Source organism: Pseudorca crassidens, chromosome 10, assembly GCF_039906515.1.
Source record: "Pseudorca crassidens isolate mPseCra1 chromosome 10, mPseCra1.hap1, whole genome shotgun sequence".
NCBI lineage: Eukaryota > Metazoa > Chordata > Mammalia > Artiodactyla > Delphinidae > Pseudorca > Pseudorca crassidens.
Window position 1 is genome coordinate 39,521,656 of NC_090305.1, and position 24,423 is coordinate 39,546,078.

General features: G+C 47.2%; 1 protein-coding gene across 1 annotated transcript in view; it reads left to right on the forward strand.

Annotated features, from left to right (window-relative positions):
- The window catches only part of TCP11 (t-complex 11), a 72,265-nt gene that overhangs the window by 964 nt on the left and 46,878 nt on the right, over positions 1 to 24,423 (forward strand). The gene's annotated exons all lie outside the window — the stretch shown is intronic.

The window sequence follows — 24,423 nt, forward strand, 5'->3', positions numbered from 1 at the left end:
CACAAAGTTTAAAGGTTGAGTCAGGGGGGCCAAGAAGCCTCCCCTGTTCCCTTGCCCTGGGTTGTTTGCCAGGAGAAAGGAAAATGCTTCCAGAAAGCCCAAATTGGGGTTTAGTGGCTCCAAGGGAAATTTTTTCTACCTGGAACTAAAGCAAGAGCTAGGCTGCAAACCAAAATCTTCTAACTTCCTCTGTTGCCAGAGAATTGCAAGAGAGAAGCAGCAGGGAGGTAGGGGACGGGGGGGATGGAAAGAACCCTGGACTTGGGGTCAAGGTCTGGATTGGAGCTGTGATCTCAGCCACTTAGATCAGCCCCTTAGCCTTGGGGCTTGACTTCTCTGAACCTCGGTTTCCTCATCTCTAGTCTAATAGTAATAATCCCATTTCATTCACATGACACTCTACTAATAGATGGATGACTACCTATCTCAGTTCCCTATATGCAGCAGGTCCTCAGCTAAAGGGTGCAGGTCAAAAAGATACTTGCATGGCAATGTTCACTGCAGCATTATTTACAACAGCCAAGGATGGAAACAACCCAAATGTCCATCAATAGATGAATGGATAAACAAAACTTGGTATATCCACACAGTTGAATATTATTCAGCCATCAAAAGGATGAAATTCTGATCCATGCTACAACACGGATGAACCTTGAAAACATTATGCCAAGTGAAAGAAGTCAGGCACAAAAGGATAAATACTGTACTATGATTCCACTTATATATGGTACCTAGAGTAGACAAATTCCTAGAGACAGAAAGTAGAACAGAAGTTACCAGGGGCTGAGGAGAGGGGAAATGGGTAGTCACTACTTAATGGGTACGGATTTTCTGTTTGGGATGATGAAAACATTTTGGAAACAGATAGTGGTGATGGTTGCACAGCAGTGTGATGGTAATTAATGCCGATGAGTTATGCACTTTAACCACAATAAAAATCTTTTTTCGTTTTGTTTTTGTTTTTTTGGCTGCGCTGGGTCTTCATTGTGGTGTGCGGGCTCTTTGTGGCACGCGGGCTTCTCTATTTGTGGTGTGCGGGCTCAGTAGTTGCAGCACGCAGGCCCAGTTGCCCCACAGTATGTGGGATCTTAGTTCCCTGACCAGGGATCGAACCCACATCCCCTGCACTGGAAGGCGGATTCTCAACCACTGGACCACCAGGGAAGTCCCCACAATAAAAATCTTAAAAAGGGGGGTGGGATCCCGATTGTGAAAAGAAAGTTCTGCTTTTAGCAGCATTTTTGTGATAGCTCCCAACTGGACACAGCCCAAATATCCATCTGCAGAAGAATGGATGAAGTGTTGTCTATTCATATACTAGAATGCTAGGCAGTCTTGAGAATAAACGACAACCACACACAACGATCTGCGTGGATCTGACAGATGTGATGTTGAGTGAAAGAAGCCGGACACGAAAGAGAATGTCCTGTATGATTCCATTTATGCAAAGTTCAAAAACAGGCAAAACGAATCTATGGTGCTAGAGGTCAGGATAGGGTTCCCGGTGGGGAGTAATTATTGGAGGGAGCACAGGGGGTTTCTGGGGGCTGGCAGTGTTCTTGTTAACTGATCTAGATGCTGTTACCTGGATGTGCTCACTTTGGGAAAATTCTCCAGGCTGTTTTACACTTATCATGTGTTTTCTGTATATATGTTTGCTTCAACAAAACATTGGTTTTTTAAAAATTCTTGTTCACGTCTTGAATGGTGAATAGGAATGGTGAACTAGAAAGTCAAGCTACAGAAGCCTGATTTATACGCTTAATCTGTACCAAGCCAGAGAGACTATGAAACCAGATTTAAAATTCTCTACGCTGCTTGCAATTTGTACTGCTTCCACCCCCGTGAGCTGTAACCAATTAGTTTTGAAATCTAAATAGCCGACTTTCCACATCTCACACTGCCAGGGACCTGGAGGGGAAGGGGGTGCAACCCAGCACCAAGAAGAGGCCCTTATCCTCAAGCTCACAGGCCCTGGAGCAGAATCCACCATCCCCCTGGGCTTGCAGGTAGACAGTAGGCATCCAGCAAATACCTGTGGATGGACTGTGTCATAAAAATTCTTCAAGTGCACCCCTGGGATCCCACTGCCCCCGACATCAGGGAAGGGCTGTTGGCAGGGAGCTGCCTGCAAGGACTTAGGGCCTTGGGGTCTAGAGAAGAGGTTGTCCCTTCCTCCAACATCGGAGTCCACCTCCCAGCTGCCCTACTGGACGCTGTGGGGAGAGCTGATGCAAAACATTTGACTTGTCCCTGGCTGACCCAAGTCGACTCCTGACACCAAACAACCTGGCAGTTGGGGTCTGGGGGAGAGGATAATTTATATTTTTGCTTGGTGACAAATTGCTAAATAATAGATCTGGCTAGGGTTTCGGTTTCTCCCCCAGCAGCTTCACCAGTGTGTTGGCGTGTTGATTCAATCAGCAAGTTATTTTGGCCCTGTGGGGACCCAGAACTTGGTTTCTGCTCCGGGAGGCCTTCCCCTCTCTCCTGGGTGTTTGGGCTTCCCCCAGGTGTCATGTTTGTTTGCCTGCCTGTCTGGGGCGCTGAGGGTTGAAGGAGGCAGCATGGGCCTTTGCCAGACTCCAGGTTTTCACATGGCCTGGGGCACGTGGCCCTAGGGAAACAGACTCCTGCTTGCAGGGGTATTTCTCCTGCACAGCTAGTGAAGCAGCCGCCGTATCGCCTTCCTCTTTCTATTTGTCCCAGTAAATGCTGTCCTCCCTCTCCTTCCAGCCCTCTCTGCCTCTCTCTCCACAGAAAATAGCCAGCCACTCTTAGTATTAATGACAGCAGTAGCAGCAACATAACCCCTTATGTGGGAATAGCGCTTTATGGTTTATGAGGCCCTTTCATAGCATCATGTCATTTGACCCTCCCCTAGCCCTCTGTTTGGGGCTGAGGCTCAGGAAGTTTTTGGGATTTACCCAAGGCCATGGACTCATAAAGGTCAGAGCATATCTTTTGATTTCTGATCCCATTTTCTTGCCTCTAACCCAAGAAGCCCCCTTGCTTTTGGAGACTGGGGCAGAGGCTGTTAGCTGCCACCCTAAATCCATTCCCCTTTCTTCCTTAGCAACAGAACCTCCATTTTATTCAAGGTAACATAGTGCCCAGGCAAAAGAAACATTCCTAGCCTCACTTGCAGCTGTGATTTGTAAGCAGGAACTTCAGGAAAACTCCTTAAAAAGGGGGCGTGGACCCTTTTTACCTTATCTCACTGCCTGGAATTCAGAGATAATGGCTGGAGCTCAGCAGCCATTCTGGATAATGAGGTAACCTGGAGGATAAAAGTGATGTACTACGACAGTAAAGTAGAAATATAGAGGGGTCCCGAGTCTCAGATGACCAGAGAACTACTATGCCAGCCCGGGCTTCCTACCTCTAGACTTCTTTTACATGAGAGAGAAATAAGTTTCTATTTTGTTTAAGCCACTGCTGTATGGTTTTCTGTTGAATCACTCCTGATTCAGGTACCCCATTTCTGGTGATACACAGTCTCTCCTGCACCCCTTCCTGCTTACTCATTTTGAATGCAGAGGGCTCTCTCCTCATGGTTCTCAGCTCTCACAGTTTGTATATGCTGAGCCTGGGTCATGAGAGCTATCCCAGGCAGGTACCTCTCTGGGTCTCTTGAACCTGCTGAGAGTTCTAGAGAATAATCACATTATAGAGTTTCTTCTGTTAGTTCCTATAGCCAAGTGAAACTACTGAAGGGGGAGAACACATGAAAATTCCAAGCTCACAGCAATTTGCCTAGATTGGATCCTTCTGAGGGCAAGTTTACAAACATACTTCCAGCTACCCTTCATCCTCCCAGGCTTCCAGAGGGTGGGACAGAGAGTTCATCATTTGGGGCCTACTTCTCATCTGCACCCCTGTCCCCAGAGCACAGCAGAGAACAGTAGAGTCCATGCGTTCATGATCCCTGTCATGTGAATCCCTACCAGTAAAACATTTTGTGCATATACCCCTAATAGATGCATGTTTGTAGACTTAAGAATTATAGGGCTTCCCTGGTGGCACAGTGGTTGGGAGTCCACCTGCCGATGCAGGGGACACGGGTTCGTGCCCCGGTCCGGGAAGATCCCACATGCTGCGGAGTGGCTAGGCCCATGAGCCATGGCCTCTGAGCCTGAGCGTCCGGAGCCTGTGCTCCGCAACGGGAGAGGCCACAACAGTGAGAGGCCCGCGTACAGGAAAAAAAAAAAAAAAGAATTATAGATTCCCTCCTGTTAGTCCACACATGTGGGGCTGCACGTAACTGAAAGCCCAGGCAACAGTGGCTGACTTGAGCACCTTGACTGGTCAGGCCGGGTGGGCTCTGCGTGGTGCATCAGGTCGCGGATGTCATTAAGGGCCGGGTTCTGTCTGGTTTTCTGAAGCTCCTCCATCCTTATTGCATAGGCTTTTGTTCTCAAGTCTGTCCCTTCAAGGTCGTGTGTTAAAATTGTGTCTTCCTTCTCAGAAAGGGGGACAGGGGCAGGGCTAGCCTGCCAAGCTCTGGCACCTGTCCCCTTTTTGAGAAGCAAAATGTCTTTTCCAGAAACCTCTGGTGATCGTGTTCTTATGCCTCATTGTCCAGCACTGGGTCGCATGGCTTCATGGGTCACAAGGAGTCTGGGAAGTCATCAGGTAACAAGGGAAAATGGAGGTGGGAATGGAATGGCTGTTGGGTGACCACCCCATAAGGTCTGCAATGCATATGTACTACTGGGCTAATGTATTAGGTATATGATAAGACCTACATTAAAAACAGGGATTTTAAAAGCATGAGATAAGAAGTAGACATTCTAATGTTACTTCCCACACAGTTCCTGGGGCACAAGCACCCACTTTGGAAACCACTGGTGTAGCATAAAAGGCACAGTCTCTGGAGCCAGAAGGATCTGAGTTTAAATCCTGTCTCTGCTATTTATTAGCTGCAACCTTGGCAAACTCCTTAATCTTGTCAAACCTCACTTTCCTCATCTGCAAAATGGGGGTGGGAGTAGAACCCACCTGCGTTTTGTAACAGTGCTGGGTACCTTTTAAGAGAACAGTAAATATTAGATGTCTCCCTTTAATAACAGCTTCCCATTTATGGGCAAGGGATGGTGGTGGGGAGAGTTAAAATAGTGAAAGTATTGAAAGCGATGGTAAGTCCTCAACATCTTAATAATGTCCATCATTTACGTGTCCAGGTGTTTTTCATTTCTATAACAACAAACACCCCATTCTGAGGATTCCTACCAGGGCTAGAGCACAGGACCAGGGTCCTGCCAGTATTTTCCTAGCGTTGCCACTACCTGCTGTAAGCCCCTGATCCCATGGTTTTGCTCTCTTGGCCTCAGTTTTCTCAGCTGGAATCTGGGAAGTTTGGGCTAGAAGGTGCCAAGCCTGTCCTTTCTCCTTCGGTTTAGGATATCCCCTTTGTCAGTCCCGACTCCTGTGACATCTCTCTGCCTGGTCTCTCACCACTCCCACTCTCCTCCCCAAGCCCCCTGGACTTGATTTCTGAGGTCCTGCCCCTTGTGGCTTGCCTTCCCTTTCCCTGGCCTGTTCACCCATCAGTTCCCCCGCCTCTGATAACTCTGCCCATTTGAAGGTGCTCTCTATCCCAGTATCCTATGAGATTCCACTGTCTCTCTAGGGAGGAGGCGGCATGGAGGTCTGGTCTCTGCTAGAGATGAGAGCTGGTTTCAGAATTTTTCCTCCCAGAAAGATTCAGAGCACTTTCAGCGTGCAAGGACTTGTCCTAAGGGCTTCATATGTTTTAACATACATAACACTAGGAGGTAGCTCCTCTTATCATCATCATCATTCCCACTTTTAAAATGAGGGGAATGGGGCACAGAGAGGTTAAGTACCTTGCCCAAGGTCACACAGATGGTAAGGGGCATAGCTGCATGTTTGCCCAGGCACTCTGGCTCTAAAGCCCATGCTCTTAACCACTATGTTGGACAATATGTAATTAATTTCTTTGTCTCTTGTGACTTTGGGCAAGTTATCTAACCTTGTCATTTTTGTAAATGTGGAACCATTTGAGAGTACGTTGCAGACATCATGTCGCTTCACCCTAAATATTTCAGCGTGCCTCTACCTGGCATTTCTCTATATAACCTCAGCACCTCGTCAACTCAGGAAATTTGACACTGATACAAAACAGTCATCTAATATAATGTTTATTTGCAAAATGTCCCTGTCTCAGTAATGCCCTTTGTAGCTTTTCTTTTTTCAATATAGAGTCCAGTCAAGGACCACACATTGTATTTAGTTATAATGTAAAAACTTTTTAAATTGAGATATAATTCACATACTAAAAAATTCTCCCTTTTAAAGTGTATAATTCAGAGGGTTTTTAGTATATTCACAAAGTTGTGCGACTATTACTACTTCGTAATTCCAGAAAATTTTCATCATCCCCAGAAGAAACCCTGTACCCATTAGCAGTCACTTCCCATTCCCCCGTAGCAACCACTAATCTGTTTTCCGTCTCTATAGATTTATCTGTTCTGGACATTTCATATAAATGGAATCATACGATCCGTGGCCTTTTGTGTCTTGCTTCTTTCACTTAGCACAGTGTTTTCAAGGCTCATCCGTGCGATAGCCTGGATCAGAACTTCATTCCTTTTTAAGGTTGAATGATATTCCATTGTATGGACATACCACATTTTGTTTATCCATTCATCTGTTGATGGACACTTGGGTTGTTTCCACTTGTTGGCTATTATGAACATTTTGGGGGTCCAAGCTGTTGTTTTGCAGAATGTCTCTCCATTTGGATTGTCTGATTAGTTTCAGGTTCACTGCATCTATTTTCATAGCCTAACAAAGGCTTTCTCTCTCTGCTGAGCTCAGCCATGGCCAACGTCTCTGCCCAGCTGTGTCGCTGGCAGGTGGAACAGCCTGTTGAAGGCAGAGCTCCTCACCTCCCCAACAAAGCAGTGCTGTGCTCATTCCCACTGCCCTCGGTCCCTGCCACTGCCCTCCCTGCCCTGTGGGCACAGAACCTCAGAGCTATTTCAGGCCCTTTCGTGGTAGACCTGGCCTGGGAAAATCTGAGGTCCTGGCGGCTAGACACAACTGCCTTCCTTAGAGGCGTGAAGGTCATTCCTTGGGCTTGGCTTCTTTGGTCTGGTGGCCCAGCCCCTTGCTTCTGGTTTCCACCAACCCCCAGCAGTCAACCCCTGGCAACTAGCATGAGGGAGCAGAATACACATCACTGGGATGGGCTTCCTGTTGACATGCGCCAGCTTGTGGCAACGGGTGTGGTTAAGGCTCAAAAGAGCATCTATCTAAAAATGGGCCCTTTCTGCTCAATGAATTCGGAGCACATGTGTCTTTGAGTCATTGCTGTTTCCTTCATACCGGCAAAAGTGACCTTTCTTCCCCCGCTGGTTTCCTCTCAACAGCCCCAGGAGTCCCACAGCTATGAAAATCTGGAGTCTTTTCCCTCCTGGACCTCTTCCCTAGATTAACAGCTCAGCTTTCCTGGCAAAATCCACAGGGTGGCTGGGACTGCTGCTCCATAGCTCTTTGGTTTTCGTTAGCGCAGGACGAGGCAGGGCTTTTGGATCACTTTCTGATTCGCTGTATGGCTTTGAACAAGCCACTTGACCACTCTGTTCTCCTGTTTTTCCACTTGGAAATTAGAGAATGGATGAGGCCATTCTTTGCAGCATTTCTCCACAGACAGGTTTGTTTATGGGTGAGACAATGGAGCAAGTGACCGAGATGGGGTGAATCTCCTTCCTTGGAGATGCGGACATTTAACAATAGGTCAGATCCGCATTTGGCCATCCTGGCAGAAGTGGTTATGGAAAGAGCATGAGCTTCAGGGCCAGCTATTCCCAAGGCCAAAACTTATCTCTCTGTATCCTGCTTGCGGTGTGGCCTCGGGCGAGTTAATCTCTCTGACCCTCTGTTTCATGGGGATAATAGTAGCTTTTCCCGGAGTTGATGGAGAGATTAAAGGGGGTGACGTCTGGAAAGTGCTAAGGGCAGTTTCTAGTATGTTGCAGAACCCCAATAAACCATTGATATTGAGAAAGTACAGTCAAATAGGGTAGCAGTGGGATAGTTCCTTAGGATATATCCAAGTCCTTACTCCTCTCTGTTGGCCAGTTTCTCATGCTGAGTTTTAAGACAGGTAAGTTAGTGTTGTTGGGTGAATACCCTGAAATTTTTACTGTGTAATTAAGGCCCTTTAACTCTCATCCTCCTTTTTGCTCAGCCCAGTTTTTTTTTTTTTTTTTTTCAAAGTGGCCTGAGATCTCTTATCAAGCAATTAACAATCAAATTTTTTTTTTTTATAAATTTATTTATTTATTTATTTTTGGCTGTGTTGGGTCTTCGTTTCTGTGCACAGGCTTTCTCTAGTTGCGGCGAGCGGGGGCTACTCTTCATCGCAGTGCGCGGGCTTCTCATTGTCGTGGCTTCTCTTGTTGTGGAGCACAGGCTCTAGATGCGCAGGCTCAGTAGTTGAGGCTCACGGGCTTAGTTGCTCCGCGGCATGTGGGATCTTCCCAGAGCAGGGCTCGAACCCGTGTCCCCTGCATTGGCAGGCAGGTTCTTAACCACTGTGCCACCAGGGAAGCCCTCAGCCCAGTTTTTACCTCCTTGGAAAACAGAACCAATCAGAAATGGGTTGCGAAAGGTCCCAAGTTATCTCAGGGAAAACCAGAAGAAAGTTGAGATGCTGCAGGGCGAGGCTGTGAACCCCACCTGTGGGGCCCCAGCTCCCTGGGAGGCTTGTGGGTTCCAGCCTCCCTGATGGCATGGCTCTGGGTGGGCCACCCAGGGGGTGAGATTTCAGGGCTGCCCAGCCACAAATCCTCTCTGTCTTGTGGGCTAATTCTTGATAGTCCTCTAAGTCCATTGACTTAAAGGTTTGATCCCTGCTGGAGAGAGAGCCACCCGGGAAAAGATACAATTTAAACCTCTTCAATCATGTGATCCTCAGTGTATGTGCCTAGAGCAGAAGTTGCTGGTTGTCCCCCCGTTTCGTTGCCCTCCATCTTCGTTTTGTAATAGAACCCCCAGCATCTGGCTGCCCAGTCACACCAGTGTTTCTCAACCATGGCGCTTTTAAACATTTTGGGCTGGGTGATTCTTTCCTGTTGGAGAGGCTGTTCTGTGCATTGTAAGACATTTAGTGGCATCCCTGGCCTCTACCCACCCCGCCCCCCGTAGCCATTGCCAAGTGTCCCCTGGGGGCAGGGGCAAAATCTCCCCTGTTGAGAACTCCCTTGCGGTAGAGACTACATCTCCTAGCCTCCCCTGCAGCTGGGTGTGGCCATGTGATGCTGTTCTGGCCAATGACACGTGACTTGGAACACCAGAGGTGTCCACGTGAGCAACTGCCAGTTTTCCTTAAAGGGGAGCGTGGGTGCTTTGCTTTCTTTCTCCCCTTCCTACTGGCTAGAGTGAGAGTACAGTGTCAGAAGCTGGGAGGTGGAAGCGGAAGGTCAAGGTGGCAGAGAAGCTACAGAGAAGGAGCCTGGGTGCCCAGCCTGGGAGCCGCCATATCCGCCCTGTTGCTTATGCTTAAACTGCTGTGTGTGAGAGAAATAACCTTCTGCCTTGTCGGAGCCACTGTCATTTTGGCCTTTGTAACAGCATTCAAACTATATCCTAATTGACATAGGTCATTTGTCACCTCCTTTCCTGACTGCAGAGTGTGAGGGAGGAAGTGAGAACATGAAAACAGGAATAAAGGAATGAATGACTAAACCTGCCTCTATGGAACCTCCTCTAAGTTCTAGGCACTGTGGCAGGGGTTTTCATGAACACCGCTTTTATTTAGTTAGTTCTCCGGGTGACTCTACAGGAGAGGCAGTATTATCCCTGTGTTTCCATAAGAGAAAGCCAAGGCTCAGAGAGGTTGAGTGACTTGCCCATATCACACAGTCAGCCAGGGACAGAACCATGATTCAGTTCTAGGCTTGAAAGACCCCACCCCCATTGCATGCTGCTCCTTTGATTGAGAAACTTTGCAGACACGAAGCTCCAGTAAGGACGCCACTGCCTTCAGGATAACCTGTCACACAAAGCCCTGTTCCTGTCTCCACACAACACTTTGTCTCCTCCCCTCACACCCCATGTTCAGCTTTGCTCGTCTCCAAGTGGTCTCCAGGCTTGCCGGCTCTTTCCTGCCTCTATATCTTTACTCAGGCAAAGCTTGCTCAGCCCCCTTGGGCTGGGATGCCTTTAACATCCTTCCGAATCCCTAGCCCCTAAATCTGCTGACTCAGAGCCCTTCGGTAGGACTCGGCTCAGACATCACCTCCTCCAAGAAGCCTTCCTTGACTATACCCTTCTCAGTCAGACCAGGTCCCTCTCCTGTGTGCTCCCCCCACACCTGTACCACCTGTGATGGCACCTACCATTGTGTGAGGTGTAGGCTCCTTGAGGGCAGAACTCTGTCTCCTCTGTCTCTTCACAGATCAACGTGATGTCTGAAACACAGTTATTTATTCAAGGACGGGGAGGGAGGGAGGAATGCTAGAATGCTGTCAAATGAGAGAACCGGCTCACAATTTATTCAGCCCTGTATGTGTCCACAGCTGCTAGTTACTGTGAAGAGTTTCACAGAGAGGAAATGTGCTGGGTTTGGTCCTCAAAGAGCTAAGACTCTGAGAGGAAGCTGAGAAGAAGTCGAACAGGAAACATACAAAAAGATAAACAATGGACATTGTACCTGTAGATTGTCTATGGAGTGGGTCCCCCGAGGCCCCCAGCAGGCTGTGGGCTCTCTTCACCCCATCAATCCCTAGGAATGCCGGCTCATTCTAACAGCAGTCTGAGCAAGACATAATTAGGAAGAACGATCTGCTGCCTGAGAGCTGCACCCTGAGATTCCAAGGCTGAAAAGGAAGACCAGATCTCCCTGCCTCCCTGACCTGACTCACCCAGTTTGTGGGAATTATGTCCTGTTGTCCTGCTGTGGCGGACTGGCTGGCGTTTAGGGCTGGGGAGCCCTTCTCTAGCCCTCAACTCCCGAGAAGCTTCCCCAGAGACCGGGAATGTGTAGGGGGATGTGTAGGAGGGGACCCCTTCCTCAGATGCTCTGAAAGCTGGCGGAGCACCTGGAGAGCCAGAGGACAGGCCGGGCACCTCGGACCATGCAGCCAGGCCTCCCCCATTGTGGGGGACCGCTCATCAGTCCCGAGTTCCCATGGGGCGCTCCAGTGGCCTCCGATCAGTGGGGTTGGAAGTCTGGGCAAGAAGCCCAGCTATGAGTCCACCCTTTGCCAGAAGAGCCTTCCTTTCTGCCCAGGCGAGGGAGGGTGGCAACCTGGCCTCGCTGGCAGGATCAGCCCTGAGGGTGGACGGGAATGACAGATGTCCTGATGATGGTGGCGGTGAGGACAGTGATGACGTACCTGTCAGCAGCTGTTCGAAGCACTTATTTAATCCTCACAACCACCTCATGAGATTGAGTCTCATAGGTTTTACCCCAGTCATTATCCAAGTGATCTTAAAGGCATTTTCCAGGGCAATACGCTCCCACAGAAGCTCCTGCCCTGTGTGTCCTTGGGCAGGTCCCTTCGCCTGTCAGCCAGACATCAGCCCTGATGAGACCAGCATTGTAAGACCAACGATGCAGCCGCGCTTTGAAGAGGCTGTGGGTGTTAACCAGGCTTAGCTGTTACTCCTCGCATCCTTAGCTGGCCTGGCCTGCGTGCAGACGCCAGGGCCCGCCAGCCTTCTCCAGGGAGGGAGCCTGATTCTGCCATTTGTGCGTTGTCCTTTCTGTTTCTGTTTCTCCTCACTGACCACCCACCATTTATTTTTATTTTTTTTTTTTTGCGGTACGCGGGCCTCTCACTGTTGTGGCCTCTCCCGTTGTGGAGCACAGGCTCCGGACGCGCAGGCTCAGCAGCCACGGCTCACGGGCCCAGCCGCTCCGCGGCATGTGGGATCTTCCCGGACCGGGGCATGAACCCGTGTCCCCTGCATCAGTAGGTGGACTCTCAACCACTGCGCCACCAGGGAAGCCCCACCACCCACCATTTTGTACAGCCCGAGGAGGGCCAGGCCAGTGTGGACAAGGGTCCCAGCACTGATTCTGCCCCTCACCAGCCACATGACCTCAGGCAAGTTGCTTCTCCTGTCTGCCTCATCTGGAAAACAAGGGGGTCAGGACTGAACTACCCCTTTGAGCACTAACATCCTAATGTCCTGTGATCAAAGGCCAGGGGAAGGGCTGGAGGACCCAGACGGGAAAGCTCAGCCCCAGCTCAGCTTCCCATGTTAATGGCTTTGCCGAAAGGAGGCCCCTGGCCATGGAAGCTGCTTTATCAAAATGTGTTCCAGCTCACTTAGATTACACTTCACTCCGCTGAACTTCAAAAGGGGCACAAGGGCTCCTCTGCAGACAATTGCCGGCGGAACGTCAACACGGCCAGTCAGGCTTGAAGGGGTCACCTCACTGGGCAGCTGGGCAGGCTTTTACGGACCCTAGATGGGAGAAAGAAAAAGGAGGCAGGCTGAAGCCTGCCGTGGTTGAGGCTTTACGGTTTTCTCATGGTTATCGTCTTCCCCTGTTCTCCAAATCTCAGATCCAAAGAGAAGAGTCCTGATGGGCCAGGAAGATAGGTAGCCTCTGAGAGAATGAAATATAATCTGAGGAGCTGCAAGCCTCATGCTTAGAGGGAGGGAACAAAGCAAATCTGTGAGAGGGACAGCTTATGGGTGACGCCCGATAGCAGCTCTGTGTGTAAACAGGGGACATGGGTATTAGTTGATGATAAAAGTTAGTCATGTGATGCAGCTTCCAGAGAAACTAAAGCCTTGGTGCTGCATTTAGAAGTTGAAGAAAAGCAAGAATACTGGTACCGTTTATAAGTGCTAAGAGCGCTAGACACTGGACCTAGCCAGTTGTGTGGAGTATCTCATCTCATCCTCACAATACCCAATGAAGTAGATACTATCATGATCTCTCTCTATTTCCAGTGAGCACACTGAAGTTCACAGAGGTTAAGTGACTTGCCCATGGCCACACAGCAGATAAAAGGCAGAGGTGGGCTTCTTGGGTCCCTCCACCTATCTTGCCGCCAAAACAACGTCATGTGAGGAACAATCCAAAGAGCAGTGGTTGTTGAGTCTTCAACTATTTTCAAGAATGTGAGGGAGAAGGGGGATCGGACGTGCCCTGCCTTGGGGCATTGGGAGGAACTAAGACTGAAGGGTGAGCAGAAGCCTTCTTCCACTCAATGCAAAAAAGACATTTTCAGCAGCCAGTTGTCTGGAGACAGCAGGCACCATCAGGAGTAGTGATTTTCTTTGATGTTGGGGGTGTTTATGCATAACCACTTGGCAGGGAGGCAGGCCGGTGGATTCAGTAGGTGGTTGAATGAAGGCCCTGCTACTAACCCTGAGATTTTGGCAGATTCAAGGGCTGAGGGGCTGGGTCAGGCAGACACACCTTGGTCTCTGGTGTCCAAAAAGTCACATCATATAAAGGATTTCTCCAGGTGTTACTGGAGGTACCCCGTAGTGGGTGGCCTCAGGCTAAGCTGAGAACGAACCTGGCTTGAAAGAACACTCACCTCAAGGTCCGGAGACCTGGTCTTTTGACTTCAACTTTTAGCTCTGTGCCCTTGGGCCAGTCACTTGACCTCCCTGGCCCTTGGTTTCTTCACCGGTGAAAATGAGCTTGGATCGGATCAGTTCTGTGGTCCTGAGACATAAACAGATGTTACAGGTGAACTTGGGACGACACAAACCCTCTGTGTCGTAGTGTTGGAGAAACAGAGCAGGAGAAGGCAGGCTGAGGATAAGCCCATGGCAGCCTTCTCAGGAAAGGAGGTCCTCTTAATGGGATGAGCTAAGCGGTCCTGGCTTGGAGGTCAGGACTCAGGATCTGGGCTGGTGGCCCAAACTTGAAGTCAGCCCTTGCATTTTTATCATAGAGGAAGTGGGAGAAACGCACTCAGCAGACAAAACAAACACAGAAAGGTGAGTTGTTGGTGAAGGTGTGTGTTTTGTCTGCTGAGCTCTTTCCTGCACAGAGACCCATCAGACAGAATCGGGGAGGCCCTGGGAAGAGAGAGGAGGGGGCACAGGCAATGCAGCTCCCAAAGCGCTGTCTGTGCTTTGCAGTTAATGCCCCGACAGTCTTTGTTATTGTGAATGAGGTAGAACTCCCCCAGTGTCTGCTTTTTGAACTGAGGAAAACCTGAGTTCGAATCCCAACTCTTGCCACTCACTAGCTGGGTGATTTGGGGCAATTCACTTAACTTAGGATGTCCATTTATGACTTGTTATCCAAATGGAGGCATTTTTGAGAATGGAGGGGAAAGCTATTATTAATTATGCTGGGACAACAGCATAAACTGAGACTATTTGGAGCAAAAATGGGACACCCTGCCTGCCTTCGCCAAGGCCATTTCCACATTGAGAAAACGGGCACTGTGATTCTCACATGCATGTGCTTCACGTGGCTGGGCTGAAGCTTCAGGGAACGGACACAGCATTTAGTGGGTGCTCAGGAAGAGAAGGCTCCATGCTGACCTTTCCCTCTTCTCGCATTCCGTGTGTCTAAAAAAAGGCTCTGAGACGGAGCTAACTGGGGTCCCAGAGAAGCTGTGCTAGGGCCTCCTTCAAATCTGTGTGTGCTTTCCTGGAGGGCCAGTGCCCAAAGCCAGCTAGGACTTGGGCCTCCCTTTGGGATCTGTTTGCCTTTTCATCAACACAGACACAGGGTTTTTCTTGGCTAGGCCCCTCTGCTCACAGCTCAGGGATTGTACCTTGAAGCGTTCAGTCCCAAGTGATATGAATCAGGATCTACCAGGAAGTTTGTTTTCCAAGGCCTTAGTCAACATGTGGGTGTGGAAACACCAACCAATTTCAATGTAGAGTCAACTCCTTTTTAAATAGGGACTTGCACATTAGTCAGACTTTTCAAAACAACATAATGTGTAAACAAAATTCCATTTCCACTTTTCCATCACCAGCAGCAGTTGCTGAAGATATTTCTATTCCAAACAGAGGCTTCCCCAACCCATGTCTTAGCTGGTTCCCTTACTATGTCAGAGCCTGGGCTATGATGTCACATGCTGGGGGTGTGAAATCACCCTTACTAGGGCCTCAGTTTCCCCTTCTGGCTCTTCACGTGGACTCGGACTGCTTTGGCCAGTGTCTTCTTTTCCTTCGTTCTGACTCTTTGGTCTGTTGATCGCCTGGAATAGCAGCGATCCAGCTCCCACCTTCCGAGACACCTCCCCCTTAAGCCCCGGCACAATCCCAGGAGTTCCCACATTTCAGTATGCGAAGCTCACAGCTCAGACTGCCGCTGAGGTACTGCCGTTGAGGTACCAGGATTTGGCACGAAATACTTTCAGCAGAGACTCATGGGTCCCAAACGTGGTCACCCTGAGCAGGCTCAGGCTTTCACCTTACCGAATCCTGAAGGTTGGCTGGGTACACACACACCTGGCATCTTCCCATGGCCCTGGGCCCCCGTCAGTGTCTACTTTGATCCCTTCCATCCTGGCTCCTACATTCCCAGGGCCTGTCCTGTGTCGCATCCCCATGCAGCTCTCTTTGCTGGTTTGGCAAATCAGGCGAAGTCCGAGAACTCCTCAACCTGTTGGTTGTGTATTCCAGAGCTCTACTAAGTGTAACACGCAGTATTTCACTTCACGAGCAATGCTCTAGCTTGTGTTCAGAACTTGGGCCTCATGTAAGTAGCTGAGTAACCCCTCTGTGCCTCAATTTTGTCACTTGTAGAATGGGGATGATAACAGTCGCTCCTCTCTCACTGGATTGGTGTGAGAGCTCAGTGAGCTCATGAGTATAACGTGCTCCATTGCCATTGGCCATTGTTATGATAAATCTTCACCACGACCCTATGAGAGGGGGACTCTGTTTATCCCCATGGGCAGATGAGGAACTGAGATTTGGAAAGGTTAAGTAAGTTGCCCAAGCCGTGTGCTAGAAAGACGGGCAATAAGCATGCTTTGGAAGTCTGGGGCCCTGCTCTCGGTGACATGAGAGTCCGGGTTAAATCCCAATTCAGTTGCTTTTGCATATATTTAGAGAGACCAATGTGTCAGGCCCTGTGCCAGGAGCCAGGGAGCCAGCAGGTAGCTCCACCCAGTGTTCAGCCCAACCCGTGCGGGCCAGCTCTGGACTAGGCACAGTTAATCTCCAGCCATCCCCCCTGGTTTCACCTGGCTCCTTAAAACCAGACACGTTACTTAGCATCTGCAGAGAGTGTCTTTCATCTTCAAAGGATTCCCGAAGCACCAACCAATTAATGCTTACAACACCCTCATCTCGTGGACAAATATTTATCCTCACTTCATACCCAGGAAAACTAAGGCATAGAGAGGAGAACAGACGGGGTGGGAAGAGGAAGAGTGAGTGACAGAGCTAAGCAGAGAATTCCGGAGCCCCAGACCCTGCTGACTGCCCAGTCCATCTGGGGGCTGCAGGGAAATTCTTCCCATAATATCTTTTTTTTTTTTTTTTAAATGGAAGTAGAACCTTTTGCAAGTTCAGAAGATTTAGATTTCTTTAATAGTAACCTCCAGGAAATACATTAAAAACACATTCTATCCGTTACAAATCTTAATGTCACCAGCCAGGGATGAGGGAATTAATGCCGGACCCCAAAATACATATAATCAGCAACTCCAGGGCAAGGGCAGAGATGATTTATAGAGTGCGAGATCTGGATGTCTGGAGCAGGCAGGCCGAGCTCAGCGGCGAAATTGAAACAGGGCTGTTTTCAGATGGGACTGAGGTGGGGGGAGGCTGCTGAAGGCGGCTTTGATTCAATCATTGTTCCCCATTTCTTCTCAATCAATGTAAAAAAAATTTTTTTACTGCTATAAAGGCCAGGTTCCGATCTGTCATGAGAAAACTGCTTTCATTAACATAAGTTCCTGTTAAGGGCCCTTTAAAAGAATCAACCCCTCCCTCCTCCCCCCTCCCCCTGCCCGCCAAGTGCCCCCTACCAGAACCATCCCAACCCTGATCATCTCCCATGTCTACCTGGGTCAAACAAAGGGGGAATCCAAGCAGTGGTGCAGCTGGAGAATCTATGTAATGAAGACAAAACGTGTGTATAATTAGTGTGGTTTTACTTCCCTTAGCAGAGGGTATTTTTCTTTACTTTTATATTGTAAAATAAAATACAGTTATAGAAAACCGCACCAAAAAAAGGTGTAGCTTAGTAAACTGGGATAAGGGAAACAGCGCAGGGCTTTTAAATTGTTTTCATTTTTGGACTCAGCACTCCATTTTGCCAAACTTGAATCTAACACAACCTTGGAAAAGCTTTGAACCTCAGGGGTATTATTGCGCTCATTTTAGGAAGGACAGTGACCTAAAGAATGATGTAGAGCACTCAGCTGTTACTTTAGGGCCGCCACATTCCCAGCCACGTGCTTGCTGCTCAGAGAAAGGGTATTAAAGGACTCAGTGAGCACTAGGAGCTGAAGCCCACAGCAGCGATGGACTTGGGTCCCCAGCGTGTTCCCACTGCCCGCCTCTCGTCGAAAACCACACAGCATCGCCTAGGACTGAGCGAGTTAATGGGCAGGTCTCTGTGCCCTTTTATCCTGGAGGAAAGGATGAGAAGGCATTACATCACGCCCCTCCCTTTACGGGGGAGGAAACTGAGGCCACAGGTCTGATCTGAGGTCAGTAGTAGCAGAGCCAGGACCGAGAGCTGGGTTGGAAGACTCCCTGTCCGGTGCTTCTCTGCCCCATGCCTGTGCTGCTTTTTCCGTGATACACCTTGTTGGGTCAATAGCTACTTGTCAGGAACTGGTAACCAGCACTTTCTAATCAGCCCGAGTACTCAGTAGGATGACTGACCACCCCGGTTTGCCCGGGGTTGGGGGTGGGGATTCCAGTGCTAACCCTGGGACAGTCCCAGGCACACAGGGCCAGCTGATCACCCTGTGGGCTGTGTCCATGTCACTGGCGCCCAGTCACCTTGACTAGTTGGTGGGCACTCAACCTGTGGGGGCGAATCAAAAGTTAGAGAGGAGGATGTGGTTTCTTATGCCCAATGAGTTGAGTTGGAGTACAATTATCCAAATTATTGAGATTTTTAAACAGTTACTGAAGGAAACGTAGGGGTTTGTCCTGAATTATAATAGCTAACACTTCGAGCACGCTTTATAACTTTAATGAACTTTCACACTCCAGATCTTAATTATTTGGGCCCTTCAGGCAAGGATGTCTGATTAAAATCATTTTTATGAAGTAGGAGACTGAGCTGGCCCAGCGACCTAGGCAGGCGCACCTAGCTGTGAGTGATGGAGCTCAGAAAGCACCACCCCCTTCTCTGACCCTTGGCTGAAGCTCTTCACCACTCCCTCTCTGGTCAGGAACCCTGGCTGGAGGCCAGATCTTGAGTTCTCTCTCTATTTAATTGTTAGGAAGCAGGAAGCCAGAAACTGGGGGTTTCTAAATTCAATTCCGAGGATCTTGGATGAACACCAAAATAATTCCCGTACCGTAGACTTGCTATTGGAAAAGAACCTTAGTGGGGCCAAAGAATGAGCTTGGTTTGATCAAGCGAAGCTATTTGTTTACCTTTAGCCTCTGCTGAAAGCCGAGTTCCAGTATTAAGGCTCTCCCTCTCCAAATGCCATTCAAACAGCCCCCAGCCACGGACACCGCTTTCCACTCAGGCTGGAGCAGGAGACTCTACACTTCTGAAGTTAGAGCTGGAGGTGAAATGCTTAGCTGAGCTTTGTCTTTCAATGCCTTTCTTCTCTCTGGGGTTTTAACTGCTTTTTCTGGCCTCAGGGAATCCCTTGGAAGTTAATAAAACTTACTACATCAAAGGGCTCTACAACCACTACTCTATTAAAACCTCACAGCACTCCTGCAGCAGGTAAGCATTATTAACCCCATTTTACAGATGGGGAAACTGAGGTTAATTGGTTTGCCTCCAGCTACTGAGGAAATGAGTGTCCCAGCTGGCTTGAGAACTGGGTGGTTTGTTCAGATCACCCAGGGGTGGTGGTTTCTGCTGAAATCCGTTTTTCAAAGCACCTTGACTGGATTTCTTTTTCCTTCACGAAAACCGATTCCTCACTGGCTGCACTGAGGATGAGGAATTTCTCCAAAGCTGGCTAGTCCGAAAGGAACAGCTCCAGCCTTCCACCAGGAGAGGTGCCATAAAAATAGATGAAAGCTAAGAGTTCAGTGCAGTAATTTAGGAAACAATTTGGGCCTTTCAGAAATTAATGTTATTTAAAGATGCAGATTCATCCACCCCAGGGGCCTCCTGGGAGTGCTTCCCGAACCATCTGGTTCAATCAGCTCATTTTCTTTCCCCTAATCCTCCTGGCTCTCGTGTGTGTATGTACAGCGAAAGTTCCTGGGGAACTTGCAGCATGAATAAAAAGCAAAGACCTTTCTCTTTCACCAGCCACCTCTCCTCTTTTCCAAACAGCCTTAAATTCCTAATCCTGTTTATTCTTAGTGGGGGTATAAAATTCATGTTCCAACAGACAATGAGGAGATCTGTGGAGGCCTCCACCCCAGGGCTCCTGTCCTCTCAGTTTGGGTCCCACCAAGATGGTTGGGGTGTCTTTACCCCATTCTCTGAGAAGACCTACAAAACCTGGTAGTGTTTGGGAATAAATTTGCTCAGGCCTGCTGAAGGAAGAAGCCAAAAAAAATTTTCTTTGTGGGGAGTGGCATGTCTGGTTAAAGCTATCCATGAACCACAGGGATGATTTCAAAGGCTCAGGTAAGTGTTTTCAAAAGGAGGGTTTCAGCACGGTCCCAACCGTATGAGTCCCCGCTTCTTGCTGTTCAAGTCCAATTATCCACAAAGGCAGGATGCTGTGTTTACATAAATAATTACCAGATTTCGGATAGCCAGACGTGTTGCAGCACACAGAAGGCAAGCCCATAAATTACATTTGGGGAATTAAGGGTCAGATTGATCTTATCTCTCTAAATCCGGCCAGATTCCGGCAAGCTAAAGGCACATCCGGTTGACTGAGCCTTGGGAGGCATGGGCCCCAGAAACTAGGGATCCTGAGGATGGCGCTACCCGTCCCCCTCAACACCTCCCTTTTCTGCTTCCCCCTGCTCCAGTTTGCTGGCTGGCTCTGAGAGCTAGGGGGTGGCAGAAAAAACTGTCCCAACTCGCTCTTTGCCCAACCTGCAAGGGAGGAAGGCAGGAGAGGGGTGTAGGCATCTCACTTCTATCCTCTTTTTCCTCCTGGACCACACAGGATCTCACTTCTGAAATAACAGCAACGATGTAGGAGTAGTGATAGGAAACATCAAAACAATGAGAGTTATAGAACAGGGCTTCTGCTGGAGATTTCCCTCCTGCACAGGCCAAACCTCTGTGTTTTCATTCATCCAACAGAAATGCATTCAGCACCTACTGCATCCCCAGTGCCACGCACAGTGCAGCGGTGGAGGGCTCAGGCTCTGGATCCACAACGCTTGATTGGAATCCTGGCTCTGCCGGCCACCGCGGGCAAGTGACCTAACCCTCCTGGCCTCAGCTTGTTTACCTAGAAAGTGACATAATGATAGCACCACTCCCTAAGAGTGAGGTGAGGATTAATTAAATCATTCATAAAGAGCTCTTTGAACAGGCCTGGCACATAGTATGTTGGTTATTGCTATTATTATGATGATGATTATTATGACTCTGCTAAGCACATGTGAGCCTCTGTTCTGAAAGTGGTTACAAGCTGGTTGAGACAGAATTCCCACATAAACACAAAGAGTATGACAAGGCAGTATGGTTGATTAGGTACCAAGTGAATGGAAAAGACAATTAAGTTCTATAGGGAGCAGGCAGAAGGGCGAGATCGCTGTGCTGGAAGAAGGCGTCACAGAAGAAGGAAGGCTTAGGCTGTGCTTGAAGGATGTGCAAGATTTGGCTGGGCCACAGAGGGAATAACGGATGTAGGGAGAACTTGAGGCGGGGGCTAGGGGTAGAGCCCCAAGAATCCACAAGACTTAAGCTAGAAGTTAGAGTGTTATGCAAGTCTGATGCTTCTAAGAGTATAAGCAAAACCTCTTCAATTAAGATTTCCAAATCCAAATGTCAGCCTCTCTTATAGAGAAAGAAATATTGATGTGTGTTAACTTCATCTGACAAAATAATGTTACAAAGTGGGGCAACAGAGTGAATTGTGAAGAGACCAGAAGAGGCATGGATAAATAGAGCCTCAATTTATAATATGGGGGGTTAGGTATGTTGATAGAGATGTCACTGAAACAAAGTAATATTGTTTGGTGAATTAGAAAGTATTCTACCCCAAAAGTGTTCTATTCATTCAATCATTCTTTAAATATCGAGTGCTTACTCTGTGCCAAGCGTTCAGGGAGACTCTGGGAGTGACAATAAATATGGTTTTTATCATTGACTAAGTGTGTATTCTTAATTCCTGGCCAGAAGGACAGCTCCTCTTTCCCACAGAGACACAGGGAGGAATGTGAATGAGCAGAGGCTCGGACAGTCATCAGAGTAGAGGCGTTTCCGTGATCATTTTGATGAGAGTTGTAACGTACAAGTAGATAGGGAGTGAACTCTTGTGTTCTCCCAGATTTCCACTCCTACCTCTAGGTGCCTCATTTTGCACCTGATATAAAAGTGCAAAATATATTTCACAAGTAATAGGGGAATTTGATTTATTCACTGTTTTAATCTTTCATGCTACATGTCTTAAATGTCAATCCCTTTTTTGTAACTTTAAGGTTATAAACAGAACATAACATTTTTACTTCATTTAAAAAGTAAATATATGTTCACTGGAAAAAATTAAAAGCATGCATAAGGGTAGCCAGATTATTCTTTTATTTTACAATTTCATTTCCAAAAGCAGATAGTGGGCATCCAAGATAACTGGTAAGTTAAAGGTGTAGCTACTTTGTTTGCAAATGTTCTGGCCCAGTGCTGTCCAGTGGAAGGATGGTGCGAGCCACAGGTAATTTTACATTTTCCAGTAGCCACATTTAAAAAGATAAAAAGAAATGAAGTTAATTTTGGTAATTTATGGAATATATCTAAAATAACAATATAAAAATTGGGTTCTTACATTCTTTTTTTCATACTAAGTCCCCCAAATCTGGCAAGTTTTCCATTTATAGCACATCTCCGTTTGAACCAGCACATTCCACGTGCTCAATAACTACATGCCAGCAAGTGCAATTCTAGAAGAATCATTTACAAAGTGAAATGCTTTATAAAACACAGTTGAAATAAATCTTAGTGAAATTATAGGTAGCAAATGTGAAATGTGGCAATTAAAGGAATGCAATTAATGTCCAGAATTTTTTTATTTTTATTTTTTTGCGGTACGCAGGCCTCTCACTGTTGTGGCCTCTCCCGTTGCGGAGCACAGGCTCCGGACGCGCGGGCTCAGCGTCCATGGCTCACGGGCCCAGCCGCTCCGCGGCATGTGGGATCCTCCTGGACCGGGGCATGACCCCGTGTCCCCTGCATCGGCAGGCGGAATGTCCAGAATTTTTAATGTCCTTTTCCTAAGAGGGTAGAAAGCATTAATTACAGTTTGTTGTTGTTTATGTGAAAGAATTTTAAGTTATAATATAAACTATTTTGGTTATTAAAATAAATAAATAAATAAATATGGTTTTTACCATTGGTATATTGACCTCATATTTTTCATTTTCTATAAGTAAGAAAACAATTTAAAATAAATAAATAAAAGCAGGTACATGTGAAGCAAGCATTTCAAAAACGTTTCTGTATAGCGTGTTTCTAAAAAAAATTTTAATCTGCCTCTGTGCAATTTCATAAATTAATTTGGTCTTCATTTGAGTAAGAATTACAATAATTTATTATTAAACACTTAAAAAATTAACCCAGTCATTGACAATTGAATTTCTGAAAAACTTTTGCTTGGATATCATTACTTACAAAGATGAATTAATTCAAGAAGCATTCAGTGAATGAACCAACCATGTGCCCAGCACTGTTCTACCTGCAACAAAAGATAAGAAGGGATTTGAATGGAAAGAAGGACTTTCACTTCCAGCCAAGGAGCAACAGGGACTGGATATACTCTCTTCCATGAAACAACCAAAAAGACAGACAAACAGACAAAATATATGAAACAATGGTTTTCAAACCATTTCAGGCAATGAAGGACAGTTACTGAGAGAGGAAAACAAACAAGGTAAGTAAGCCCTACAATTGCCCAAGCTTTCTGCCTTATGAGGGTTTCCAGGCTGTAGCACAGGGAGGGAAAACCCAGGCAGAGCTCAGCCGATTCTCTGAGTTGAGAATTCTCTGCCTGAGGACAGAGCTAAAAGTTTGGGGAGACCAAGGTGGCCAGAATTTGCAGGACAGAGTACCAAGAGCAAGAGAGCTGCAGAGGTCTGGAGATCTGCAGAAGGTCTCCCTCAAGTATTCAGCATGATCGACCCATGAGTTTGAGGAAACTATCCAAGGCAGGGGAAAGAAGATCTGAAAAGATTAGAGAAGATGAGAGGTGTTCACTCAGAGCTGGGAACAGTGTCTAATCACCACCAGGCAGACTGGAAAACTTCATAAATCATGGGGCATTGGGTAGAATACTCAAAAGGGTATTGCCTCAGTAATGGGGAATAATTAGCCCTATATTAAACATGGCTCTGGTCCTACCTGACGATTCTCAAAAATAAGACCAAAAGGATCAAACTGTGTCCAAGTAATCTAGCTCCCATACAAATGTCAAGAATATTTGTAGAAATACCAAAATATCCAGCACCCAACAATGTAAAATTCACAATGTCTGGCATGTAAACAAAGATTATCAGACATGCAAAATGTGACCCATAATGAGGAGGAAAATAAATCAAAACTGACCCAGAACAACACAGATATTATAATTAGCAGCTATTATAACTGTACTCCATTTGTTCAAAAAGATGTATGTTATAAAAAAGATTTAAACCAAACTTTTCAAGATGAAAATTACACAAGTGAGATGAAAACCACACTGGTTAAGAATAATAGCAGATTAGACATCGCAGAAGAAAATTTTAGTGAACAGGAAGACATAACAATAAAAACTATTCAAAATTAAGCATACAGGGGAAAAAAAAGTTTAAAAACTGAAAAGAGCATCTATGCACGATTAGACAACTTCAAGCAGCCTAATGTATATAATTGGAGTCCCTGAAAATGAGGCTGGAGGACAGAAAATTCACTTGAAGTAATGACCAAAATTTTTCTAAATTTGATGAAAACTATAAACTCACAGATCCAAGAAGCTCAATGAGCACCACGTGCAATACAAAAAAACCTGAAAGAGAACTACACCAACTCACATTTGATCCAAACTCTCAAAACCTGGGATAAAAAAGAGCATCATTGAAGCAGCCAGAGAAAAAAAAGACACATTATATGGAGAAAAACAAATATAAGGATAGCTGCAGATTTCTCACTGGAAACAGTACAAGTGAGAAGACAGTGGAGCAAAATAT